This window comes from Chlorocebus sabaeus, chromosome 2 (assembly GCF_047675955.1).
Source record: "Chlorocebus sabaeus isolate Y175 chromosome 2, mChlSab1.0.hap1, whole genome shotgun sequence".
NCBI classification, from domain to species: Eukaryota; Metazoa; Chordata; class Mammalia; order Primates; family Cercopithecidae; genus Chlorocebus; species Chlorocebus sabaeus.
The window spans coordinates 91,805,317-91,826,268 of NC_132905.1; the positions used below are offsets into that span (position 1 = coordinate 91,805,317).

The following is a 20,952-nucleotide window of genomic DNA, read 5'->3' on the forward strand; positions in this document are numbered from 1 at the left end:
CTACAATGCATATGGAAGCCCCCTTTGTCCCCCAACCCCCGACATGGAATTCTCTGGTCCAAAATGTCAATATTGCTGATGTTGAGAAATCCTGGTTGAGATTTAAGGAAGTGATGGGGAATTAACTTAAAATAACTTAAGACTTGTCAAGTTCATACCTTTTACATTGTGCATCCTACAGAAAAACCCCTGAAGCCTTATTTCAGTGTTTGAAAGCCATTATTTGATTCATTATAGAAGTTCAAGTCAATGAATGAGTCAAGTTCTAACATACTTCTTCATCATCTTTGTTTCACTAAATGAAGCTATCAATCACCATTTGCATGGCAACTATCCTCATTTAATTGTAGAATCAACAAAAGCATTCTGTAAGAATCAATTGGCTATGTAAAATTTATAATAAAATTATTATGCATATTTTGTATTGCATATATACAAATATGCATATTATGTATTTTGCTTATTTTTAAGTTGAGTGCTCTACATCCTTCTTATCAGTAAAATATGTGTGTGTGCATAATTTTTCCTGAAGAGCCTGTTGATAAACATTTACCAGCACGCCACTAGTTAGAAGCTACAGAGTTATCAGATTTTAAATGTAACACCCTCATTCTGCATCCTACACACCATGTTCATGAATTTTATATCTGGAGAAAGCTCAGTACTGTATGGTTCGGGAAACTGTTTTTGGGAAGAACTGGGGTAAGTAAGAATGGCGCCTCTGTACGTGGGTGGAGTAGGACGCCTGTCCTGTCATGTGATTTGGGCACGCTGAAAGACTGCCACTCCCTAAATATCCACTCCAGAGTCCTGTCTCCAGGGTTTGATACGAATCCCTTCAGAGACAGGTGGGTTGTCACTAGGCTAAAAAGGAATGGGTGCAGGGACAGAAGGGAAGGGGGTGGGTAACACAGTAACTGCCTAGAGTTTTGGCAGGAGTTTGATCATGCATTTAATCTGTTAGATCCCATTGTAGCCCATCTACAGCTGAAGTCAGAAAAAAATAACCAACAGGCCTGGTAAATTTGGATAGCAGGAATGAAATGGAAATCCCCCGAGGGTTCTAAGTCGGTATGGGGCACTCCGATGGGACCCTGGACAGTGGAAGCACATGGCGGTGTCTGGCTAAGGGTTCCAAAGGAAGGGAAGGGACAGACTTTGCTGGCTTTGCAGTTGCACCAAAGGAAATGAAGATTGAATCTAGACCAGGAGTCCCCAAATTCTGGGCCATGGACCAGTGCTGGTCTGTGGCCTGTTGGGAGCCAGGCCATACAGCAGGAGGTGAGTGGTGGACGAATGAGCATTGCCACCTGAGCTCCGCCTCCTGTCAGATCAGCGGAGATTAGATTCTCATTAGATTCTCACAGAAGCGTGAACCCTATTGTGAACTGCACATGCGAGGGATCTAGGTTGTGCGCTTCTTATGAAAATCAAATGCCTGATGATCTGAGAAACAGTTTCATTCCCAAACCACTCTCTTCTACCCGCCCACCCCCCCCACCCCTGACCTGTGGAAAAATTGTCTTCCACAAAACTGGTCCCTTGTGCCAAAAAGCATGGGGACTGCTGATCTAGACTAATGAGATGCAACTCTTAGGAAGCCAACTTGGATATTCCAAGGGTCTCCCCATCCTTGACGCACTGCATTAGTGGTGGGCACACTGTATATGGGATCGGAATTGTTCTGTGTCCAGTTATCTGATAGCTACAAGGATTGGTGAGCACATATCTTTGTCTAGGTGAGAAAGATGGGAGACAGAGGGCTTTCAGCTGCCTCATCCTCACCTCAGGGAAATCTTAAGCATGCCATCATTTGTGTTCACAGTATGACGTTCAAATCTATGATTAAGAACTTAGGATGGATAGAAGGGTCAAAAGGGCAGTAGAATTGTGGTATGTAGGATCTGCAAGAGACCTTAGAACACTCTAGTTCAAATCTCATCCTTCACAGAGCAGGAAGCAACCAGAGCAGTTAAGTGACCTCTTCCAGGGAACCAGGGAAGAGGCTGGGTCATACTTGTCACCACTGCCAACTCTGAACTCTCATCACTCCCCAGCCCCAATGAGAGCGATGGGGAGAGGCAGGAAAATGAGAAACCCAGCAGTCCAAAATGTCAATACTGCAGAAGCTGAGAAATTCTGGTCTAGATCTAAGAAAGTGATGGGGTATTAATTTAAAATGATTTAAGACTGTGTCATGTCCATACTGGTCACACTGCGAATACTACAAAACACTGAAGAAATATTCTTTCAGTATATTGAAAATTTTATGGGCAAAAGGTTTGTTTTTTTCTCTCCCTCCAAAAGTCTAAAGATTGTATTTTGAGAAATCATGAGAAGGGAATTTAAATTTAATTTTCACATTTCCACTAAAAGAGTGTATTGATTAGATTTTTAGCTTTAACTGTTGTTTGTATTTTATGCACCTAAGCTTGGAAAATGATCTGTACTTAGAGGGAGACACAGAGTCTAGAGGTCTGGGAAATCATATGTGAGAACAAAAATTCTTTTTAGACATGTGGGCTTTCATGCAAATTATATTTCCAAAGGACTGGGGTAAAATTTTTAAATTAAAATATTGTAGGTGGCTGTGTATGGATTTTTTTTTTTTTTTGAGCATCTGTGTGAGTCATCTTGAGCTGTCTGACTTTTTCTTCTCAGCCATATGTCAGCCTGTTTGTCCTTCCCAAGCTGCTGGGTTAACAGAGTTGATTCCCTGAGGCCACTCCGTACAGGTCACTGTGACATGTCAGCCAGGCCATCTCCTGTGTGATACGGTGGTCAGGGACCTCTGGGGCGTTCATGGAACCCTTGGAGGGAAGGTGCTGTTCCATTTTGGCTTCTGAATTTTCACATTAATAATAACATAAGAGAATGACATCCAAGCTCCTTCCGGAGTTGCTGCACTCACATCTCTAAAATTTCTGGCAGTTCCTCCTTACCAAATTATCCAACTAAAGGAAAAAGTAGGGAAGAAGAAAAAGGAAAAAACTGAGCAACCAAAATACAACTGTTGAATTTACAAGATGGAGGATGACACTGGCTGTCCATAGTGCACAGATTCATGAACCCTCTCAGTTTTCCCTGCTGCTTTGTAAAAGGTGGGAACAGATCTTTACCATGTACAAGAGGCACTGTGTTATGAGTTGTCACACCTGATTTACTTAATACACATACATCCTTAGATGTAGCTATCATTATCTCCAATAAGCACAAGAGGCAAAAGGCTTGTAAGGAAACTGTCCCCATGCTCCTAATATGAAGTTGGCCTGGAATTTACACACAGCATTTTTCTCTATGCTTTTCGGTTCAACTGTCTCTTAGTGCAAGATGGAATAACACAAGTAAATGGCAAAACATAATTGAGTGGGAAGGGGCACTTATTTTTTGAGTTAGTGTAGAAATGTGTGTTTGGGGAGCCCACCTATGTGAAGGGAATTTACAGCTCAGATGGAAGTTTACCTGTATGCAGGTGTGTTTAGGAGAAAGTACCAACTTTGATGAATCAGCCTGAGGAAGTCCAACCTAGAATGTGATTGTGAACACTGCACGCATGGTAACTGATTGAACCTCACTTGAATTTTGAATAGAGACATTGTTCAGCTCTTCAGATGCTTCACATGGGGTGATGTGGAGTATAGTTAGGACAGTAGGCTGTGGTTAAGCTGCATTGATATACTATGTCAGTGTGGGCAGGCAATTTCCTCTAAGAGCTTATGTGATGTTCCAGATGAAAACTGAACTCTCTCCTCCTCCTGAAAATGTAAGGTCACATGCAAAAGGTGGCTAAAGTGTGTATGCCAGCCTCTGAACATGGTGTATATTGTGTTCAGATACTCCCCACCCCTTTTAGTTTTATACAACTTTAGACTTTCTTAGTTGAGAAAGACTTAAGACCTGATCTGGTCCTGTAGCCTTCAATTTTATTATTATTATTATTATTTAGTAGCAGAACACTTTATTTTCAAACTCAACATAGGCAATAGATAAAAGCCAAGCAGCTCTGGATGCAACAGCTGTAGGACCCATACCCTAATATCTTATCTCCTTTCCCCACTGAGACGCCGTGAGAAATCCCAGAGTTCTAGAGAACTGAGCTGGAAAGATGTTGCAAGTTACGGAATTGATTGGGAAGTAATGGGATCCTTACATTTGGAATGGGGACTGCTATGGTTTGAATGTGTCCCCTCAAAAACTTAGGTGTTGAAACTTAATGGCCAATGGGATGGTATTCAAAGGTGGGGCCTTTAAGAGGTGATTAGGTCCTAAGGGTTCCTCCCCTCATGAATTAAGGGATTAAGGTGCTTGCTAAAGAGGCTTCATGCAGTGTTAAGCCCTTTTGTTCTTGCCCTTACTCCTGCCACATAAGGACAGTGTTCCTCCCCTCCAGAGAAAGCATCTTGGAAGTAGAGAGCCATCCTCACCAGATAATTGAACCTACTGGTGCCTTGATCTTGCACTTCTCCATCTCCAGAACTGTGAAAACATGCATTTCGATTCTTTATAAATTGCCCAGTTTCAGGCATTCCATTACAGCAGCATAAGTGGATAAAAACAGAGGCATTTTGGCAGATCCTTATGAAACTAGGGTTATCAGACCCTGTATTCTACCCAGTTGTCTTGGCCAGTAGAAGCTGCACTTTCACCCTATCTAAGGAGGTTTACTCTGCTTTGGCTGAGGAACCTGTAAGGGCCTCCCTTGGCACAGCTGTCTTATAAGACACTGTCGGTTCTCCTCAAGACTTTTGCCTGCCATTTCTATACTCGAGTCACAGCGGGCTCCAAAAGGTGAGGGGCAGAATGTGACCTGTGAGGAGGTGCTCTACCCTTTAAAAGAACTGCATGATTTTTTTTTTTTCAATTTATAGAGAAGGAAATTTAGGGAATATGTGTGAAAATGGATCTCAGGGGCATGAGTTCATTATGGAAGAAACACAAAATAGGATAAGGCCAAATTTATTTTTATTGATGTTGGCCTTCTAGGCAAAAATTCTGGAATCAAAATTTTTCTTGGGGGGATGGAAAGGGCTCTAAAAGTTTGGTTGAACTTGGGCCCAAGGATGGCTACACTGATTGAAGTCTGAGATGCCAGGGTCGCCTCAGTGTGCTGTAGAGGAAGGTATCCAAAGGCTCAGGGAGATTGGAAGGTTAAAGTGGAATTACCATGTCAGACATGCTGGGACACTCAGAGAGGGTGCACAACACATTTTCACCATGAATATGAGAAATAAATTTGTAAGGGAAATTTGAAGAGCTCTGTGGTTGCTCTTATCTGTAAGTCACAAATTACAGTGGGAACTGCTATCACTGAACTGGGATCCCTAAATGCAATAAGGATAATTGGATCTCAGATTGGCAGGGAGCAAGAGTTAGCACTTAATCGCAAAACGCAAGGTGGGCATAGTTACCATGATGGACAGTGGAGCCAAGGCAATAATCATTATAGCCTGACTCACAGAGACCTATGGCATTAGCTAGTTGATCATGGTGTTCCTAGAAAAGAAACAGATGAGCAGTCTACTAAATTCTTACTCGATCTGTATACATGGAAGGGTTTTAGGTCTAGTGAACAGAGGTCTAACTTAACTCACTAACCAGAGAGCTATGGCCTCTCAATCAGTTCCTATACTTGGGCTGGTTAGAAGACGTTCATACAGCCAACAGACACATGAAAAAATGCTCATCATCACTGGCCATCAGAGAAATGCAAATCAAAACCACAATGAGATACCATCTCACACCAGTTAGAATGGCGATCATTCAAAAGTCAGGAAACAACAGGTGCTGGAGAGGATGTGGAGAAATAGGAACACTTTTACACTGTTGGTGGGATTGTAAACTAGTTCAACCATTATGGAAAACAGTATGGCGATTCCTCAAGGATCTAGAACTAGATGTACCATATGACCCAGCCATCCCATTACTGGGTATATACCCAAAGGATTATAAATTATGCTGCTATAAAGACACATGCACACGTATGTTTATTGCAGCACTATTCACAATAGCAAAGACTTGGAATCAACCCAAATGTCCATCAGTGACAGATTGGATTAAGAAAATGTGGCACATATACACCATGGAATACTATGCAGCCATAAAAAAGGATGAGTTTGTGTCCTTTGTAGGGACATGGATGCAGCTGGAAACCATCATTCTTAGCAAACTATCACAAGAACAGAAAACCAAACACCGCATGTTCTCACTCATAGGTGGGAACTGAACAGTGAGATCACTTGGACTCGGGAAGGGGAACATCACACACCGGGGCCTATCATGGGGAGGGGGGAGGGGGGAGGGATTGCATTGGGAGTTATACCTGATGTAAATGACGAGTTGATGGGTGCAGCACACCAACATGGCACAAGTATACATATGTAACAAACCTGCACGTTATGCACATGTACCCTACAACTTAAAGTATAATAATAAAAAATTAAAAAAAAAAAAAAAAGAACTAGAATCTTTTGAATGAAGAGAAGGTCAGGTTCCCTTGAGGAAGGAACCCACTACATTGCCAAAATTTTATGTTGTTAGTCTTTCTCTTAGTCTTCTCCACAGGGACCAATATCTGGAGCTATAATTCATTGGGGGAAGGAAAATAACCAGATATTTTGGAGCTTACTAGGCACTGGCTCTGAACTGACACTAATTTCATGAGACCTAAACACTATGGTGGCCCACAAGTTACAGTAGGGGCATATGGATGACAGGTGATCAATGGAGTTTTAGCTCAGGTCCATCTCACAGATGGCACAGTGATTCCTAAACTCATACTTCGTTTATTTCCCCAGTTCTGGAATGCATATTTGGAATAGATATACTCAGCAATAGGCAGAATCTTCACATTGGCGCCCTGACCTATGGAGTAAGGGCAATTATGGTAGACCAGGTCAAGTAAAAGCCACTAGAATTGTCTCTGCCTACAAAAATAGTAAACAAAAAGGAATATAATGTTCCTGGAGGGATTGCAGAGTTTCATTCCACCATCAAAGACTTGAAAGATGCAGGAGTGGTGGATTTTTACTACTCATTCAACTTGCCTATTTGGCCTCTACAGAAGACGTATGGATCTTGGAAAACAACAACAGATTATCATAAGCTCAATCGGAAGGTGATTTCCACTGCAGCTGCTGTTCCAGGTGTGGTCTCTATTGCTTGAGCAAATGGACACATCCCTCATACCTGGTGTGTAGTTACTGATGTGGAAATGCTTTTATCTCTATGATTGTTATGTGATTGTTAATAAAGACTATCAGAGGCAGTTTACATTCAGCTAGCAAGGCCAGGAACACACCTTCACTATGCCACCTCAGGGTTATATTACATCAACTCTCCAGTCCAATGTAGTAATATAGTTCTTTTTTTTTTTTTTTTTTTTTTTTTTTTTTTTGAGACAGGGTCTCTGTCACCCAGGATGGAAAGCACTGTCACCCAGGCTGGAGTGCAGAGACATGATCTCAGCTCACTGCAGCCTCAACCTTCAACCTCCGGAGCTCAGGTGATTCTTCCACTTCAGCTACCCCGAGTAGCTGGGACCACAGGTGCCTGCCACCATGCCCAGCTAATTTTTGTATTTTTTAGTAGAGATGGGGTTTCACCATGTTGCACAGGCTGGTCTCGAACTCCTGGGCTCAAGCAATCCACCCACCTTGGCCTCCCAAAGTGCTGGGATTATAGGCATGAGCCACCATACCCGGCTGTAATAATATAGTCTTGATCACCTCTTCCTTCCACAAGACATGCTGGTTCATTAAATGGATATTATGCAGATTGGACCTAGTAAGCAAAACGTAGCAACTACTCTAGACTTTGCATGCCAAAGGGTGGGCAAAAAATCCCACAAAAAGTTCAGAGGACTTCCGCTTTAATGAGATGTCTAAGGCTCTAGTGATGTGGAGCATGTCAACAGATCCTTTCTAAGGTGAAGGATAAATTGTTTCCATGGCTCATCCGATAACCAAAAAAGAGCCACAGTGCTTATTGTCCCTCTTTAGATTCAAGGCAACATACTCCTCATTTGGGTGTGCTATTCTGTGACCTGAAAAGATGGTAGTTTTGAGTGGGACCTAGAAGAAAAAAAGGCTCTGTCGTGGGTTCAGTCTGCTGTGCAAGCTCCTTTGCCACTTGGGCTGTGTGATCAAGCAGATCCCATCATGCTGGAAGAGTCAGTGGTAGATACAGATACTGTTTGAAGCCATTGGCAAGCTTATAAAGTTGAATCACAGTGCAGATCCTTACTATTTTGCAGCAGGGCCCTGCCATCCTTTGTGGAGAACTATCTTTTGAGAAAAGTTTCTGGTCTGCTACTGGGTCTTTGCAGAGACTGAATGGCTAACATTGGGCCACCAAGTTATGACTCAGCTGCCAACTGTGGCCTGGGTATCATCTGACCTACCAAGCCATAGAGTTGGATGTGCACAGCAGAATTCCATTATTAAATGGAAGTGATAATACATGGAAGTAATTTCAAATGGAAGTGATATATACAAGAGTGGTATACTACAAGCAGTTCTCCTGGTGGTCATTTTTGTCTGGAAGAAGAAATGACCAGAAATGTGAGGCTATATATATTGTAAGCTGTAGTCAATAATTTGGCTGGATAGAGGCGAACTTGGAAAAGATACGCTTGAAAAATTAGTGACAAGGATGTCTGGAAGAAGTATGTGGGCAGACCTCTTTGGACGGGCAAATAATGTGAACAAATTTGTGCCCCACATGAATGTTTACCAAAGGATGACCTCAGTAGAGGAGGATTTTAATAATCAAGTGGATAGCATGAGCTGTTCTGAGGGCACCGGCTAGTCTCTTTCCCCAGTCACTCCTATCATTGCCCAATGGGCCCATGAAGAAAGTGACCATGGTGGTAGGGGTGGAGACTATGCAGGAATCAGAAACATGAACTTCCAATCACTAAGGCAAATCTGACTACAGCCATTGCTAAATGTCTAATTTGTGAGCAGTAGATTGGACCAACACTGATTCCCCAACATGGCACCATTCCACAAGGGTAATCAGGTAGCTACCTGGTGGCAGATTGATTACGTTGGACCACTTCCATCGTGGAAGGAGCACCACTTTGTTTTTATGTGAATAGATACTTAGTCTCTGGATGCCTTCCCCACATGCAATGCTCCTGCCAAAACTACCACACACGGATTAGTAGTATGCCTTATCTACTGTCATGATAGTCCACCCAGCATTGCTTCTAATGATAGCAAATGAAGTGCGGCCCAACCTCAGCGAATACACTGGTTTTACGGCAGCTGGTCTGTTCTGAATGGTGGAATGGCCTTTTAAAGACCCAGTTACAGTACTAGCCAGGTGGAAATAGCTTGCAGGGCTTTGGCAATGTCATCTATTATGTAGTACATGCCCTAAATCAGTGTCCAATATATGGTGCAGTTTGTCCCACAACCAAGATTCACACATCCAAGAATCAAGGGATGGAAATGAGAGTGGCTTCACTCACTGTTATCCCTACTTATCCACTAAGGACATTGTTTTCCTTCTTGTCTCCTCAGCCTTAGGCTCTGCTGGTCTAGAGGTCTTAGTCCCAAAGGAGTAATGCTTCCACCAGGAGATGCAACAATGATTCCATTGAACTGGCAGTTGCAACTAAAATTTGGCCACTTTGGGCATCTCATGCCTGCGAATCAACAGGCAAAGAAGGGGATTAATATACCAATTGAGGTGATTGATCCTTACCAACAACAGGCAATTGGATTGCTACTACATAATTGATGTAATGAAGAGTGTGTCTGGAATACAGGAGATCCTTTAGGGCATCTCTTAGTACTATCAAGCCAGTGCTGAATGTCACAATGGAAAATTATAAAGCTGTCCCCGGCAGGACTGATAATGGCCCCTGCCTTTCAAGAATGAGGTTTGGGTCATTCCTCTAAACAAAGAACCACGACTAGCTGAGGAGTTTGCTCAAGGCAAAGGTATAGAAAATGAGTCATGGAAGAAGGTAGTTACAACAGCTATGATCATAAACCAGTTGCAGAAATGAAGATTGTAATAGTTTGAGTATTTTTTCCTATTTTGAGGGGATATATTTGTGTATATATTAAATATTTTTGTTTTTCCCCTTCTTTTATCTCCTAATTATCTATTAATGCATCTGTTATCACCTATTAGTATATCTATTAATAAGATATATTAATAATGGTTAACTTTATATATTAATAATGGTTAACTTTATATCTCAGCACTTAAAGTGTCAAATATCAAAGGATAAGCAGAACATCACCTAAGGACTTTGCATCATTTTCTAGGAAAAGAGTTGGTGTGCTTTTGCCTGTACACAGGATATCTGGTCATATAAGGAGGAATTATGACTTGGTTATTGTCTTTATTTGGCGAGTAAGTGTGTTTTAAGGAGACTGTGTGGTTGCTCGGTTGATAGGCATGGTCTTCGCTGGTCTTTCAGGTATCAACATGGCTTAGCAGTAGTCCCCAGTTATTCACTCACCTAAACACAAATCTAGATGCTGCTGTGAAGGTATTTTGCAGATGTGATTAAAGCCCATAATCAGTTGACTTTGAGTGTGAGAGATTATCCTAGATAATCTAGATGGACCTGAGTCCTTAAAAGCAGGGTTGAGTCTTCTCTGAGATAAGAAGACATTCTGCCTGTGGACCAAAGCTTCAGCTTGTGCCCAAGAGTTTTGGTCTGTTCTTCCAGATGGCTTATCCTATGCATTTCAGACTTGACTAGCCAGCCGCCACAATTACACAAACCAATTCTCTGCAATAAATCTCTTACTATATTTCTCCTGCTGGTCCTACTTCTCTGGTAAACGTTGACTGATACCCTTGAGCTGATTTTCTAGTGGGTGTGTCGATGAGGTATCTGCTCATTAGTCTGTGGTCCACCAGAGCCCCTGTAGGTGGTCCCAGAAGTGAGGCTACCAGCACTGCTAGGTCCAAGGAGATGCACCAGATAGCTCCTTCTGATTTAAATAGAAAATGATGTTTTAGTGACCACCTAATTTCTAGTGAATGATTTTTGGTTGAGACTGATGTAGTTTTATATGTATTATTTTGAACTTCCCAAAGTATGCTTTTTTTGGGGGGGAAATAAGGGCAGGAATTTCTCTGGGCCAGTAAGTCTGAGATGTGATGTTAAAGATAATTCTTTATTTTAGGATTTGTCATGGCCTCTACGATGCTACTGGGCATGAGGGGTCCAAAAAAGGAACAGAATATGCAGTTTATACCCATCTTCTCAGAATATAGAACGATATTTTCCCATTTTCCCCTTCTGGGTACTGCAACATGAGAATTGCATGAAGGATATTTTAGGAACACTTATCCACACATGTATGGCCCATAAATAAAATTATCTCATCTGCATCTTATTAGCTTGCCTTTTGCTTCACCCATAGTAACTCATAATTAGACAATGGTCCTACTTATTAAAACATTTTATAGTAAAAACAAAGAACCAAAAATTAAAGAGTACCCCAAAATTATATTTGAAAAAAGGATTTTCATGTCCTAATCTCAAAAGGTTACCCAATGGAAACAGAGCATGCTGAGACAATTTATTATTGGATGCACATATTATTATGTTTATACCAGTTGGTGAAGTGAAAATCTTCTAGTTTGCTCATTTAGGGTTCATTGATAGAAACACACACATACATGCATGCACATTTAACAGTAGAGATTTAACCATTTGCAGATTACAGCAGATGGAAATTACCTGTTTTTATTCAGGCACTTAATAGTTATTTTAGAATCATCATACTTTTAAATTCTACTCTATAATTTTTCCAACAGTGAAAAAAGAAACTAAAGCAATGCCGTAATATTAAATATTTTAAATGGGTTTAATTTTAAAAGACAAAATTATAAAGCTCAACAGACTTGGGTAGAATGTCTTATGATTATGTTGGCACCTTAGTATTTTCTCATATTTATCCGTATAGCCTATATTTCTCTTGCTATTTACTCTCTTTCAACCAAAAATTTGGGGTAGTTCATTTGGCTTTCTTACCATGTTTACTTTTACATTACTTCTAAACATTTTTATTCTTCACTAAATAAGATAAAGTATATGTAAAACCTAAATATGTAATTTACACATTTCAGTAGTATGAAGGGATTTGCCATTATTTCTTTATGCTGTATTAAATATGCTATATATATGTTATACTATAGCATTAACTCAACAAGTATACTGTGAAATGATTGAATCCTTTCAGGAAACCTAATGAGTTTATCTGAAAGGTCCTTTTCATATGGAATACATCAAGGAATTAATAATTAGTGGGGAAACCTATCTTTTTCTACTTCTCTAACAAGATAGCCATTCTAGGGCAGTTCCAGGGCCTTCAGGGTGTCTGTATCCCTGAGGTGTTGTTATACGGTGGCCTGTATACAGTAGGTGCTAAATAACTGTTTGTGGATGATGATCCCTTTCCACTGTTTTCTTGAACTCATGTTGCCTACCTAGATGGGTTGCCCACATGGGATGGCTGTGAAAGGCTGGGAGGTAGCTCTGAGGCTTCATGGCATAGCAGGAGGCTCTCTGGACATTTCTGTAGCATGATGGGTTCCAGCCTCAGCCCTGTCAACTGGCTACATGTCTTGGGCAAGTCACTCCACTTTCTTGTCTTCATTTTCAAGGGCAGGCACCATGTCCTATTTATCTTTATCTCACCAGTACCAAGATAGTTCCTGGTAAGGGAAACAGCTGCTATTTTCTCCTTCTTATGAGTAGGGAGCAGAGGGAAGGCGTGAAGGCTCTAACTACGGATCTCCCTTCATCCATCCCCTTCGCCTCCCACTTTCCTCCCCAGACAACACACAACTGTGCATCCACGTTAAAGTGGGTCTTTTGGAGAGGGGGATGGAATTGTTGACTTTTGTTTGTAATTGCTTTCTTAACATGGAAACCGAAATTTAACATGTTGCACATTAAATCCATCGTCTCTATTTTTCTCTAATTGCCCCAATATGGGAACCAAATGGACCCTCTACCCCACATCTGCACCAGAGCTGACAGTACTAAGAAATATTATTCTCCTATAGTCCTGGGATTACTGTTATTCCATCCCTCCTGAGTTCTCCAATCTTGTCATGAATTTTTGAAGATCCCTTTTCTAGCTCCGGTTGGAAGCATCCATTCCCTCCAGGCACATGGCCAGTCCCCTGGGCCATGTCCTGCTCCATTCATACCTGGGCTCTGTACTTCTCATGACCCCCTATTTCCTCTGCATCACGCTGGTGTGATGATTTCCAAAACACTGTTTTTATCACATCATTCTCTCAAGAACTTAAAATTGTTCCCTATGGCTCATCACACTGAATCTTACCTCCCTGGCCTGACCCTGAAGATGGATTCCATGTCCTTATCCTACCTTTTCATTCGTTCTTCTGGTCTTATCCTTACTGACAGCATAACAGGTAAGAGTGAGGGTTCTGGAGTCAGGCTCTGCCCCTTGCTAACTGCTCGACCTCAGGTAAGTTTCTTAATCTCTCTCAGCCTCAGTTTCCTCAGCTGTAAAATAACAATAAAGCATTTACTTGACACAATTGTTCAAGGTGCTGAATAATTGTTTGGGGTGAGAATTTTAGAAGATAATAGCAGCTTGTACCTATACAGGGTTTACCTTAGGGCTATTCTTAGCATGCCTCCCATACCCTTTATCAAACAAGGGTCATTTCTGTCTCCCTTGTCCCCATCTGCTCTTTTCTTTCTTTCTTGTCCTTTCCCCAGTGGCCAGCCTCCCTTTCCCTAGATTCTCTCTGATTGGCCTTACTCAGCAATGATTTATCTTCTGCTTTTTGACTCTGAGGACTTTTGCCTGGTCTGTTTCACTGTACCCTGAATTCGTGTTTACCACTTACTTTTTGTCTTCTCCCATTGTGCCATGTTTTCTAGCACTTAGAATAGAGCTAAGCTCATGGCTAGTATTTTTTTTTTTTATTACTAAGAACTAGGTACTAAGTATTATGCTCAGTTGACTCAAGATAGAGAACTGACATCTTTTTTGACAAGCTGAATTACATTTTCAAAGAATAAAGTGGAGTTATTGGCCAACATATCAGCTGTCACTTCTGGGAGTCATATAACACAAGTCTTGCCTATTCACTTGAAGGAAATTAAGCATCTGGTACAGAACCTGGCTCTGTCACCCCAGTGTTCCCAGTGCCTGTTAATAGAAAGAGGTGCTTTGTGAGTGCTTGGGAAAGAACTTAACCTCACGGAAGAAAGGGTAGCAGGGAGCCGGGAACACCACTCTTGACTGTGGTTCAGCACACCTGGAGCCCATGGAGGCAGGAGCCCAGGACATCCTTCTTTCTGTAGATCAGAGACTGGGAGTGTTGCCTGTTTTAGAAGAACAGGAAAGTGTTCCTGATGTTCTCAACCCATCAAGCTGGGAGCAGATGTTTGAAAAGGAGAGAGAAAAAGATGACCTGAAGCATTCGGGCCATTCTGCTTTTTTTCCATGCTAGAAAAAGAACTGTGTTTGATCCATAGCAGAGACTTTTATTTGAGCAGAAGCTCTCTAGGGGCATCTGTTGACACATGATGCTGACTAGGGTATGATTTTGTCCTCAGTCAGTTCTTACCATGTAAGAGGATCCTCAAAGGAAGGATCTCTTCCCCAACCCATGGCTACTTTGCTTTCTGAAAGTCAGTGTTTCCATAACCTGACTTTTGAGTCTCTTCGGTTTCTAAGATTGTAAAACTAGCTCTCCAAACATAACCACCTCTTAATAGACAACTGTATCATCCTAGAGAATACAGAAAGACAAGATACCACAGTTCTGGAGGTGTTTCTCTTAGACTTTTTTTGTATTTTTCCAATTTTATAGAATGAGCTTGTATTATTTTTTGTAATGGAAGATAACTTATGTATTTCAGCAGCGGCAGCACTGCCTCTGTTCACGAGTTCTTGCTTTTGAATTGACATCAGATAATTTTGTACTTGGGAAACTACTCTGGCTGTGGCATCCATCTTTTGGATGGGACTTTCCAAGTCCCTGGACTCTGGGTCTTGGGTGGGACTTTTAGGTGCCTGGACTCTGGCCCCTTCCCTCCATGTTGTGTGTGTGCGTGTGTTGTGTGTGTGTGTATGTGTGCTTTAACACTTATCTTCTGTTTGAATCAAGACAACATGTTCCCATCTCCTGTACCCTTCCTCTCCAGCATGGGTACCCCCCACTTATTCCTGGAGCACCCCTCCTTCCTTCTGCCTCTGTAAACCTGACCCATTTGTCAAGCTCGTGAGCACCTGGGGCCATCCAAACACAGCCGTTTTTTTCTCTGAATTGTTACTGCCCTTATTATCTGCCATAATCATATACTCGGAATGTACGTGAACGGACATTTGTACAGCTTTTTGCAGTTTTCAGAGCGAGCACACATCTATTGCTTCATCTCAGGGCCATGAAAGAGCTGGATGAGATCCTGTCATTATTTACAATTTAGATATTTTATTCATCGTAAAATTTTTGCATTCATGTTAATTTTTAAAACCATTGCGTTAAAATAGTACTTGTCTTGATCCCCGAGTCTTGGTGCCCTCGTAAACTTTGCACGCCAGTCCCAACCCTGCTTCATTTAATCCTTATAACTATAAGAGTCCTGTGAGGTGTGCACAGGACCTCCTGTGGTATTACTGGCCCATTTCACAAATAATGAAACTCATCTCTCCCACTGGATTCCAAGCTTTGTGAGGGCAGCTCTCTAGTTCCCACTCTTCTAGCCTTCCCAGGTCAACATGGTGCCACCTGTTGGTTCATTTATTTCAATGAGATGGGGAGAGGCTTGTTAATCAGCCGTTGTGGGGACCATGAACTTGTCAAAAGTTCAATCATTACCCCTAACCTGTCTGATTGCATCCATCCGTAGACCCCATTGCACTTCTAGGACGCAAATTTTCTCTGCTTTAGAAATTTAGTGCTCATTTGATGACAGAGTTACAGAGGCTGTCAGATACAGAGTATGACTGAAGGAAAGCCACTTGGGGAACCTGAGGGAGTTCAAAGATTGGCTGGTCCCAGGAGCCTCTGTTTCATACAGGAACGAGATCCCTGAGACAAAGCTAATCTCTCTAAAAGCACATGTGCTAGTGATTCTGAGATGACTGTAACCTTTGAAGGTTTGCTTGTATGATTGTGTGACACTGAGATGAACTTTTTGGAGTCACAAGTGAGGTTGTATGTACTGAAAATCTTCTACCCTTGAAATAAGAATGCAGCAGTGTATGTCTCTGGATGTGATTCCATTTAACTGAGTGTAATTCAGGTGGGCAGGATTCATATCTTAAACTAACACGTGGAGACTTTCTGTATCATCTCATTGCACAGATGTGGGTGGGGTGGTGAGGCAGTGGGTGGTGTCCTTGACTGCCAACTTTTCCTTTGTTGGTCTGAGGTCATTCTGCCTATTTGAGGTTGGGAGACAGAGTGTGGATAAGAATTATAACCTTGAAAATATAAGATAAGGAAAGAATGTGAACATTATTCAGCAATAAAAAGACATTAGTTTTTAAGCCACAGAAAGACCTGGAGGAGGCTTAAATGCACATTGCCAAGTGAAAGAAGCCAGCCAGTCTGGAAAAGCTACATACTGTGTGATTCCAACTACATAACATTCTGGAAAAGGCAAAACTATGGCGGTAGTAAAAAGATCAGTGGTTGCAAGGGGTCCAGGGAGATAGAGGAAGTGATGAACAGGTGGAACCCAGAGGAATTTTAGGGCAGTGAAACCATTTTTTATGATATTGTAATGGTAGCTACTTAACATCATGTAGTTGTCCAGATTCACAAAATGTACAACATAGAGTGAACCCTAATATAAACTGTGGACTCTAGCTGATAATAATATGTCAATACTGGTTCATCAATATTGTTACAATCACATAAAATGTTCCACACTAATGCAAGATGTAACAGGGGAGACTGTGTGTGTGTATGTGGCAGGGGTAGGGGAGTGCAGGTAATAGGGGAATCCTCTGTACTTCCTACTCAATGTTTCCATAAACCTAAAACTCTTCTTAATAATAAAGTTTAGCATGAAATACTAGGTTTTATTTAACTGTACATTTTAAAATAACTAAAAGACTACATAATTGGATTGTTTGTAACACAAAGGATAAATGCTTGAGGGGATGGATACCCTATTTTGCATGATGTGATTATTTTGCATTGCGTGCCTGCATCAAAACATCTCATGTACCCTATAAATATATATACCTACTATATACCCACCAACATTAAAAATTAAAATAAAAAATATAAAATTTATTAATTCAATAAAAAGGCAGAATGAGAGAAAAGGAGAAAGAGAAGAAACGACAAACATGGCCTATTTGCCTCATCTTCCAACCAAGGGTCTTGGCTCTAAAGATCATGTTAGAGGAGTGGAAAAGACAAGTTGGGACTGGCTGAGGCCTGGCTCCTTCCTGTGTCGAGTCTGTTGCACAGCACACGCTGACTGCTTCCATCAGCCAGGCTAGAACAGCAGAATTCCCATCTCCACCCCACCACCCATCCGGCATCAGTCAAATGGAGCCTTCGATAATGTGAGTCATGACAGAAGCTTCTTGACCTGGTGAATGTTCCCCAGGGGATGTCAAGTGTGATTCTTCTCCTTTGCAGAGCATATGAGCTGCCTCGATTGTGTGACAAATATTTTCGTGTACCAGTGTAATCCGAACTTTGGCAGAGGCTGGGGTGAGGGCGCAGTGACAGAGCAGTGTTCTCAGAGCCTGGCAGTGTTAGATTTAGAAAGAAGGGAAGCATTTTGCATTCTTGACACAGGAACCCTAGGAAGTGACTCTTCTTGTCTTAGAACCAGGATTTATCACTAATGACAAAGTGATAACTCATACTTCAGAGAAGCTTGCAGCATACAAGGCACTAATGATAACAACAATTATGAAAATTATGATGATGAGGAACATGATGATAGCAACATGCCTCTACTGTTTACCATGAGGCAGGCGCTGGTCTAGGCACTTTATAAACATAGATGTATTTAATCATTATAATGGAGGTAGTGTCTATCATTATCCCTTCCTACAGATGAGAAAACCAATACTAGAAAGATTAAGTAACTTGGATAAGATTGCATAGTCTCCTAGCTCAAGATTCTGTGGCCTTTCCCTCAACCATGTAACCTCTGATCATTCCCTGATCATAGCTAACAGTTGAAAGCCCAGTATTGTCACAGCCCCAGAGGCAGAGAACAAGTAGCTATTACCTGGAAATACCTACCTACCTACCTACCTACCTACATATAGGTAGGTACCTATATGTATATAGGTATGAATAATATCTTCCCAAAGACATCCACACCCCAATCCTCAGAACCTGTGAACATGTTACTTTACACAGCAAAAGGGACTTTGTAGATGTGATTCTGTCAATAACCTTGAGATGGGGAGATTATCCAGGATTACTCCGGTGGGCCCAGTGTAATCACAAAGCTCCTTACAAGAGCATGGCAGGAGGGTTAGTGTCAGAGAGAAAGGGATGGGGTGGGAAAAGAGAGTGAGAGAGAGAGAGAGAGAGCAGAGACAGAAATCAGAGTGATGGGGCCATGAGCCAAGGAGTGCAAGTGGCCTCTAGAAGCTGGAAAAGGCAAGGGAAAGGGTCTTCCCTGAAAACCTCCAGAAGGAATGCTAGCCCTACTGACACCTTCGTCCTAGGACTTCTGACCTCCAGAACTGGCAGAGGCAAAATTTTTGTTGCTTTAATCCACAGAATGCGTGGCAGTTTGTTATAGCATCAACAGGAAACTCATGTACACACATAATATATCAACACATGACACACCCCCCTCCCTATAAATGCTTTTACCACCTGCAAACCTTTACATACACTTAGTGTTCACTTGCTCCCTTAGGGCCATGCTTGCTGACTACAACCTCTTGGTCCTTTGTCCTTTCTCCTGGGGCTGGTTCCCCAGTGTGGCTTTCCTCCTTCATGGCTACAACTCCCCTGACCCAGGGGACCCTAATTCTGGTTCTCCAGCCACCCTGTTCATTTATGGTTCATATTCTAACCTATGCAACATACATTCTGTAATGGTACTAACTTTATCAAGGAGGAAGCGGGTGGACAAGTCAGGCTGTGGCCCTGCTGGGGAAGTTGGACACCTCTTTTCTAGTTCTTGCCTCTGCCCTTGTCCACATAAGTGTGGAGCTGGATATTTATTTACACTCGGGGTGCCCAGGGCAGTCTGGGTTATGCCTGTTGTCTTGGTGTAAATATTAATATTACAAGCTCTCCCTTTCAGTCTGAAATGTGACCTGGTTTGCATGACAAGTTACATGGTTGCTCCATCTTGACTCACCTCCCGGTTGTCTGAATTCGTCTTAGTCCCTGAACATTTTAATTCCAGGCTGACTTCCTCCTGCCACCCGGCCCACCTCTGAAACCACCTCCCTGAACTATGGGATGCCCCAAAGACTGTCAAGCTCAAATCCTTAGTTTTACAAAGGAGGAGGCTGAGTTCTCAAGAGGTTAAGATCACACAGGAGTGTCAATGCCATGATCAGGCCTTGAGCTCAAGAATCCTGACTTCACCCAGTGATGCTTTCACAAGACTCACATCCTTGGTGCGCACTGAGGGAGATGCAGAAGCTAACCACAGACGAGGGCGTGCATCGGCAAAACATCTGTGTGGTTTGGCTGTGTCCCCACCCAAATCTCATCTTGAATTGTACTCCCATAATTCCCATATGTTGTGGGAGGGATCCCGTGGGTGATAATTTGAATCATGGGGATGGTTTCCCCTGTCCTGTTCTCGTGGTAGTGAATAAGTCTCATGAGATCTGATGGTTTTATCAGGGGCTTCCACTTTTGCATCTTCCTCACTTTCTCTTGCCACCACCATGTAAGAAGTGCCTTTCGCCTCCCACCATGATTCTAAGGCCTCCCCAGCCATATGGAACTGTAATTCCAATTAAATCTCATTTTCTTCCTAGTCTCGGGTGTGTCTTTATCAGCGCATGAAAATGGACTAATACACTTTTCCAGACTGCAACGTGAATACTCGGAATTCTGTAATCTCTTATTAGAGGGTATCAATTCCCTGCTTGACAGTATTTGCTTTTGTCATGAATTGAATGTTCAAATTCATATGTTGAAGCTCTAACCTCCAGTGTGGCTGTGTTTGGAGATGGGGCCCTAAGAAGGGAATTAAGGTTAAGTGAGGTTGTAGAGTGGGGTCCTGATCTTTTAGGATTAGTGTACTTTAAGAAGAGACACCAGAGAACTCTGAATCTCTCTGTGTGTGTCTGTGCACATGCACTGAGGAAAGACCTTGAGAAGTCCCACCCCAGGCTAAGGCCTGATTGCAAGACTGCTTTGTCCAAAGGCCTTTCCCTGCCCTCAGCCAGACTGAGCCTTTTCTACCTGGGAGGCTAGAGTAAGCTGGGTGTCACAAAGCCATAAGCAGTGGGTTGTACATTGTCCCCCCAAAGTTCACATCCACCTAGAATCTCAGAATGTAAACTTATTTGGAAATAGGGTCTTTGCACATATTATCGGTTTTTGATTTCACACCTGTCCCTCAGGATAGGTACCTCATCCTGGATAGCATGGGGCCTCTCCTAGCTCCCAGCACCCCATGAGCTTGCAAACTGTCACACTGCACTGAGCTGAAGTGAATGTCCCCAGGCAGCTCTCTCTTACCACCCCCCTGCTCGGGGGCCCAGCGGCTGGGTCTGTGTTTCACATCATAGAGTGTGTGCCTGCCTGGCTCCTGGGATGTGTGAATTGCTGGCAGAGCAATGTTAGAATTCCTAACCAGCACCCCGCTTTCTCCATCTGCTTGTTATGACTTGTCTCTTAGAAATGCTCTCAGGATTCTCATAAAATGGTTCTTCCAGGAGAATTTAATATTTTCCTCCAGAATCTGTTTGTCAGCTCTTTTGAGCCCCAGCCCTCCAGGGCACAGGTGGCTCTGAGCACAGTTTG

At 42.3% G+C, this 20,952-nt stretch overlaps 1 protein-coding gene across 2 annotated transcripts in view; it reads right to left on the reverse strand.

Moving 5' to 3' along the window:
- KCNJ6 (potassium inwardly rectifying channel subfamily J member 6) overlaps nucleotides 1-20,952 on the reverse strand; it is a 314,146-nt gene that overhangs the window by 156,242 nt on the left and 136,952 nt on the right. The gene's annotated exons all lie outside the window — the stretch shown is intronic.